The sequence below is a fragment of the Alosa sapidissima genome, chromosome 13, assembly GCF_018492685.1.
Source record: "Alosa sapidissima isolate fAloSap1 chromosome 13, fAloSap1.pri, whole genome shotgun sequence".
Lineage (NCBI taxonomy): Eukaryota > Metazoa > Chordata > Actinopteri > Clupeiformes > Clupeidae > Alosa > Alosa sapidissima.
In genome coordinates, this window is record NC_055969.1 from 3,309,497 (window position 1) to 3,316,839 (window position 7,343).

Consider the following 7,343-nt stretch of genomic DNA (forward strand, 5'->3'; position numbering starts at 1 on the left):
CCAAGGATTAGAACACTAGGATAAGATTTGGCCATGGACATACTTCTTTCGAAAATAGAAATGGGGAGGCAAGGTAGGCAAGAGAGATACATTGCTGGTCAAAACGTTAGCGTAAGAACTGGTTTAAAATGCTGAATGAAGCACAAAGCTTTACTAAAGCACATCCACTGTTTAAAGTCACAAACACAACGAACTAAGGTAACTTTTATGCATGCGCGAACCTATACATACCGGTAGATATGGCTGTGTAGTCTGTGCCATAAGATTTATTCCTGCAGGCTGCCAGTTTCTGCTGTCATACTTTTAAATGACTTCGCAAGAAGTAGGCCTACATAGACCATAACTTGTACTACTGTCATCTTCTTTAAGAACTTTTCCCAATATTTCCCATAGCCTATATCGCTTTTCCTGAAGGGGTGTCTTTAGTATTTTAACTCGCGTCTTTAGCTTCTTTACTGTTGACTTACTGTATTGATGCTTTACTGTATTGATGCTAGCCTTCTCGTGATATTTTAAGTAGGCCTATTTGTAGAAAATATATATGACCCGAATATCATTAAAATATTTGGTTTATGACTCATAACCGCGGGTGACCTGCAAGCTTATGAGGGGAGTTGTGGGAGATTCAGGTAGGGTTGCGACTTTTTGGACTCGCCCACTCTGTCAAAGAGACGTGAATCATGTTTTGGCCTACAAACCTTTTAAAATATCGAAAACGGATCATTGATCAGGGGAAAAAAATATCATGGATCAGGAAAAAATAATTTTCCTCGGCCCTCCCCCCAGACCAAAAAAATTCTCCTGGGCCTTCCCCTAAGGCTAAGGCCCTCCCCCCCCTGACGACCGGCCCTCCCCCCGGTAAATATCTTACAGTCCCTTCATGGTACTGCCCACTGTAACCCCAGTACAACCCACTTAACACTCGGTTTAAAGTTGCCTACCTAAATTGGAGGCTGCCTTCAGCAGAGGCTCGAATCAGAGCAAATTACTCAGCTACTAGTTACTGAAGCTTATTGAAAAAATAGAAGCTCATGGTATCAGGAAGCATTAAAAAGAATCAGCATTACTTTCGTCCTTATTCTTCTGATCTGTCCAGAAGGTATTTGTCACATGACAATAGTTAGGCCTATCCTCTTCAGCCTTTTTGTGCAGTTTTTTTTACAGAAGCTGAATTATTTTTACAGAGATTTTTCAAAATTGCTCTTCTACGGTCTTGGCCAATTTGGCATGTACATCAGTCATAGTATGTATAGTATAAGTATACTCTTTTGATCCCGTGAGGGAAATTTGGTCTCTGCATTTATCCCAATCCGTGAATTAGTGAAACACACTCAGCACACAGTGAACACACAGTGAGGTGAAGCACACACTAATCCCGGCGCAGTGAGCTGCTTGCAACAACAGCGGCGCTCGGGGAGCAGTGAGGGGTTAGGTGCCTTGCTCAAGGGCACTTCAGCCGTGTCTACTGGTCGGGGTTCGAACCGGCAACTCTCCGGTCACAAGTCCGAAGTGCTAGACCTTGGATGCCCCCAAGTCATGAGTCCCTTTTGCACCGCAGGGACTTTTTGCAGTTCCTAGAACTAGGGATGTACCGAATCCAGGATTCGGCTTCGGATTCGGCCGAATATTGGGCTTTTTGACGGGATTCAGTTTCTCAAAAAGGGAGATCCATGGTCTAACAAGAGCCAAGAAGCAGAACCGGAGCACTCAATGCTTAAAGTGTTTTTATTCGTGCAAACTGACTAACGTTTCGACGCCCATGCGTCTTCTTCAGACTTTGGACTCTGAGCACCTACCAGGCTGAAGCGCAAGTGACCCCCTTCTTCTGGGGTTCAGTTTCTGTCGAACCTTAGAATGTTTTCCACCGAACCTAACCCCGAACGCCGTTGATTATGGGAAGGTGTTTATGTAGGTGGACTGTTTAAATGCAGTAGGCTGTGAGAAAGTGCAAATGGAACTTGTGAGCAGAAAAAATGCAGTACTTTCAGTCAAAAGAAGGCGACATGTTCAATTTGCAGTGCCGATTTGTCTCGTGGTGGCAAGGACCTTAAACAATACACAACATTGCCGCTGTTTCGGATATTTCTGTATGAAATATCCGAAAGAATACGAGTTGTGCATGAAGGAATCTATAGACAGCAGCCAAAATGCAGCAACTTCAGGTACAGCAAAGGAAGGACAGTCACAGCTAAAGACAGCTAAAGAACCACAAGCTAAAGCTATTCATGCAGCAAATGATAGCCATTGACTTGCAGCCCTATAGCATAGTGGAAGACACTGGATTCAACAAGCTACTCCATCTGCTTGAGCCATGTTGCAAAATGCCCTCCAGGCCCTTTTTTGCTGACAAAATCATCCCTGAAATGCATGAGTCCATCACTTCCCGCTTACAAGCACACGTTGCCAAAGCACAGGCTTTTGCACTTACATGCGACATATGGACTTGTGAGTACACTACACAGTCCTACACTACACAGTCCTACATCAGTGTGACCTCACATTGGATTGATGATGATTTTAAGCGCACACATGCTATTCTTCGATGTGAAGCATTCGATGGAAGGCACACCGCATTAAACACTGCAGATGCACTGCAAGAAATTATCAGAGGGTGGGACATACCTGATAACAAGTGTCGCCTGGTCTTGAGGGACAATGCTGCAAGCCTGCAGAAAGCCATGTCCAAGGCAGCGTTTCCAAGTGCTGGCTGTTTTGCGCACACACTCCAGTTGTGCATCCACTACAGTCTTTTACCACAACAAACTGTCTCTGACATCGCAATGGCCATGAAACCATTGGTCACTTTAGGCATTCTTCAAGTGCTAAATCCAAGCTTTTTGCTCTATAGCTGGAGTTAGAGCTGCCAAATCACCATTTAATCCAGGACATGTCAACACGAAGGAATTCGACATATCTGATGTTCGATTGCTTAACAGAACAAAAACGTGCCATAACTATCTACAGTACGTGTCCAAGACAGATGGTAGGCAACATTCATACACAGAGGTGGACTCTGATGGAAGATGTTCTTAAGGTACTCAGACCCTTTGAGGAGTTGACTAGAGAAATAAGCGCAGAAAATGTGTGTATATCTACTGTCCTGCCAGCTGTGATGATGTTAATGCGCAATATCCACAACGAAAAAGACGCTCAAGGAATCAAGCAAATGAAAACCACTTGCTTAAATCCCTGCAGGACAGGCTTGAGGGAAGCAAGCAGAATAGCAGGACAGGCTTGAGGGAAGCAAGCAGAATAGCCACTTAGTTGTGGCAACAAGTCTGGAGGCGAAATTTTGGGTGACACAGAACAGTGTTGATCAAAGTTGCTTGTGCAGGAGGCTGTATCCCGTTTATCTGAATCAGGGGTTGGGGCTGGATGGTGTTAAAAGCACTTGAGAAATCAAAGAACATGATTCTCACAGCACTTTTCCCTTGTCTAGGTGAGAATGTGTCCTGTGTAAAAGATAAGTGATGGCATCGTCCACGCCCACTTTCTCCTGGTATGCAAACTGTAGCGGGTCTAGTGCATGGCGTACCTGGGGTCTGAGCATACCTAAGACCAGCCGCTCCATTGTCTTCATCACATGTGACGTTAGAGCGACAGGCCTGTAGTCATTACACAACCCCTCCCTCCATTCCACAGCCGAACTGTGACTTATACCTTTCTTAATATAGTTATTTATATATAGATATATAGACTTTATTCTTGCACTGTTGCACTGTTTGACTTACTCATTTGCACCATCACCATGACACTCATTCACAAAGAGCACCTTACCTTACCTTATGCACAGAGGACCACAGGCTCAGTCCCTGCTTCAGTCATTGCAAGCGCACCTGATTGATTAATCACCCACTATGTTGATACTGTTTTTTAGAATTGATTTAGATTAAGTTTTATTTAGTACTAATTTGTATTTTAGTATATTATTTATCTTCTACAGTCCTTATTGCTTAGTTGTGTTTTTATATTATATACTTTTAATTACCTTTTCTGCTGTTAGTGAATGTGTGTGTATGTTGTCTGTATGCTACTATGACCTTGAATTTCCCCTAGGGATCAATAAAGTATCTATCTATCTATCTATCTATTAAGCTCACTAGGCTGTGGCTTCTTAGGTGCTGACGTGGAGATAAGCACTTTTTTCAGCCTCTGATTCCTCTTAGAGAGGATCCTCTTCAGTGGTGGAAGACAAACCAGCAGCAAATTCCACTGCTGGCGAAAGCGGCAAATATCTACCTCTGTGCGCCACCAACCTCTGTGACCAGTGAAAGACTTTTCAGTACTGCTCGGGACATTTGTTCCCACACTCGCAACCGGCTGTCACCTGTTAATGCTGAGTGTCTTGTTTTCCTGAAAGGAAACTATCATTTCATGTGAAAGGTTCACACAACTTCTGTATTTTTCAGTTCAATAACAGTTTGCCTGATCACTCTCTACTTACTTTGATACTTATGGACAAATTCCCTGTGGAAAATGTGTACCCTTTATTGATTTTTTTCTTTTTGGTGACTGTAATATTTGGCAAATCTGTTAGCGAAGTTGTGTAGACTCTCTTGCCCGGGTATATTTTTCTGATGTATTGACTGATGTATGCTTGATTACATACTTCCGGTTATTGTGTGAAAGATCTATTATGATGCAGGAGATGTGTGTGATTAGGCCTACAATTGTTCATAATATTTGGCTACTGTTCTAATCGTAGCCTATCTAAACAAAACAACAGCCTACTATCCATGTTTATTGAGTAAATGTTCAATAACATTCATTTCAGTTAAGTATATACATTTTCTGATTAAAAAAAGAAAAACTTTTCTTTGCATTGTTACACTTTTATTGAAAGGTTTTAGTTTGTACATATTATAAATCTAAAAGGCTAATATTTTGGATATTGATTGGATCTTAGGATAGGGTAAACAGTTTTTCCCACTTGTCATCCTGGCATAATGTTGCCTGTTCTTTTTTTACAGTTAAAATAAAATAAAATGACAAATACACTGCTGTGGACGTTGTTTACTTCATTAACCTGTACGGTCACAAATATGTGATCAGATGCAGCTGGGCCCCTGGGAGTACGATCACAAATATGTGATTAGAACATTTTAGAAAAAAAGTTCCGTACTGACACAACAATTACTCTCAGGGACTTTTGTTTTAAGCCATTAAACAATTTTAAAAACACTGAAACTATAGAACGTTCGCAAAGAATTCTAGAAGGAGCCAGGAAAATAATTCTCTGGAACGGGGAGTAGGATTCGGTATTCAGTTTCGGATTCGGACAAATCTTAACCAGTGGATTCGGTATTCGGCCGAACCCCAAAAATCTGTATTCGGTGCATCCCTACCTACAGTAGAACATGAAGTTCCTAGAACCCCTTTTTTTCGCATCAGAACAGGATGGGATTGGGGATTATTAAATTCCTCTGACTGTAGTTCCTATAACTTTTTCAGTTCCTACCTCAGGGCAGGGTCTTTTAACTGGCCTAGGAACCTTTAGTGACTTAGGTATACGTTGATCGGTCCAACTGATAAACCAAACCCACTGTTAATCCCAAAGTGGTATAGTGTGGCAGATTAGTGAAGCAATCGTTCACTTGTGATACAAGCATCAAACTTGGCACAAATATTCTTTGGGACCCACTTTATCCAAAAAGCACATTAGCCACGGAAAAAATCCAATATGGCCGATATATGCCATTTTCCAAGATGGCCACCATTGAAAGCCATTATACTTGGTTTTTGACTTGGATCACATTTTGATGATCTTGATATCTAAATATAGGTAATAGGGTCTGGACTTTCCAATTCTACAATAAAATGTCGAAGAATGTGTTAAATTGTGAAGATAGATGCAATTAATAGGAAAAATAGCACATTTTAGTACTAGTTTTAGTATAATTAAATTGTTTTTTGTCAATGAAACAAATGTTGGTTAGGTTACTTCAGCAGGGGCAGGGGGCTAAGTAAGTGCATGTTTTTTTACAGTTATATATATATAATCATTTCAATACAATAGTGCAGATTGACAGGAAATTAGCAGGAAAAAGAGACAGATAGGGAAATTGTTTAAATTGAACTTCAGCAGGGATAGCGGGGCTACGTACTGTAAGTGCATGTGTTTGTTTAAATATATATATATTACCTCAATAGAACAACAAAGACTAACAGGAAATGTGTGGGAAAGACAGACAGGGCCCCAGTAACGTCTTAAGTCTAGTGACGCCTCTGCTCTGTAGGTAGCCATATCAGAATGTCTGCATTACAAATGAAATATTGCATTTGCAGGCACACAACTGAGTACACTCAAGACTTAAGCGGTAGCATTTACATCTTCCCAGACATTCAATCTTGCACCCACATTTAGTCAACTGTTGACAGCTCTCAGCAATTGATGGGAGTGTTATCCACACTACTTGCCAAATATCACATTACTGTATGTCCTCCAACCCCAGTTGGCAGCACTCTCCATATTCATTTGATATACTTACCTGGCCCCAAATACAGGCAGCTTGATATAATAGGTGGCACACTTCACATGTCCTTGTTGGTGTAATGGCATCATAGGACCTCTGCTTCTGTGCAAACAGGTCGAGTCTTGTTTCATCAACTCCATCAGCAGTGCTGTTCTTGTTGTACATTGCTATGACAAGTGTGCTGAGATCCACACCATCCGTTACTGGTGGGTATTGACTGAGCTTCTCAAAGACATTAGACATTTCAGGGCACACTTCTCAGGTTTGCGGTGTGTCGTCATCGTGCGTGTAAGGCAGCATGGGAAAACCCAGGCTAAGAACATTAAGCAAGTTATAAGAACTGCAGTAAGAGAAACTCTTTAATGCCCAGTTCCATGCTGTCTGAATGCACAAAAAAGGGGTTCTAGGAACTGCAATGAACGAGACGGTATTCTCCCTTTATCACCCAGAGAGAAATACTCTTTTCTGATTTGCTGGTAGGGTGGCTATTAATTCAAAGCTCACTGAATGGTAACCAAAGATCTTAGAGCTGAGCGTAGCCAAAGATTCTAGAGCGCTACGTACTCCGCTCTAGAATCTTTGGCGTAGCGCTCTAGAATTTTTGATGGTAGCTATAACAACCATAGTAAACGGTTGAGCCTGGATGCAGGCGTTGCCAATTTGTACAACAAGCTGAAGAAGTCGGCTTCTTTTTCAACTCAACCGCTTGTTTTCTTTGCATTCTATAAAGGCATGATTATTGCCTATACATAGTGGCAACCGTGGGATAAGCTGGATAACGGCCATTAAAATGAGTTTGAAGCCATTATTTTAAGGCAAAAAAATGACAGTGTTTCTTTAAGGCTGGGTTTTGGGAGAAAAGCTGCCAGC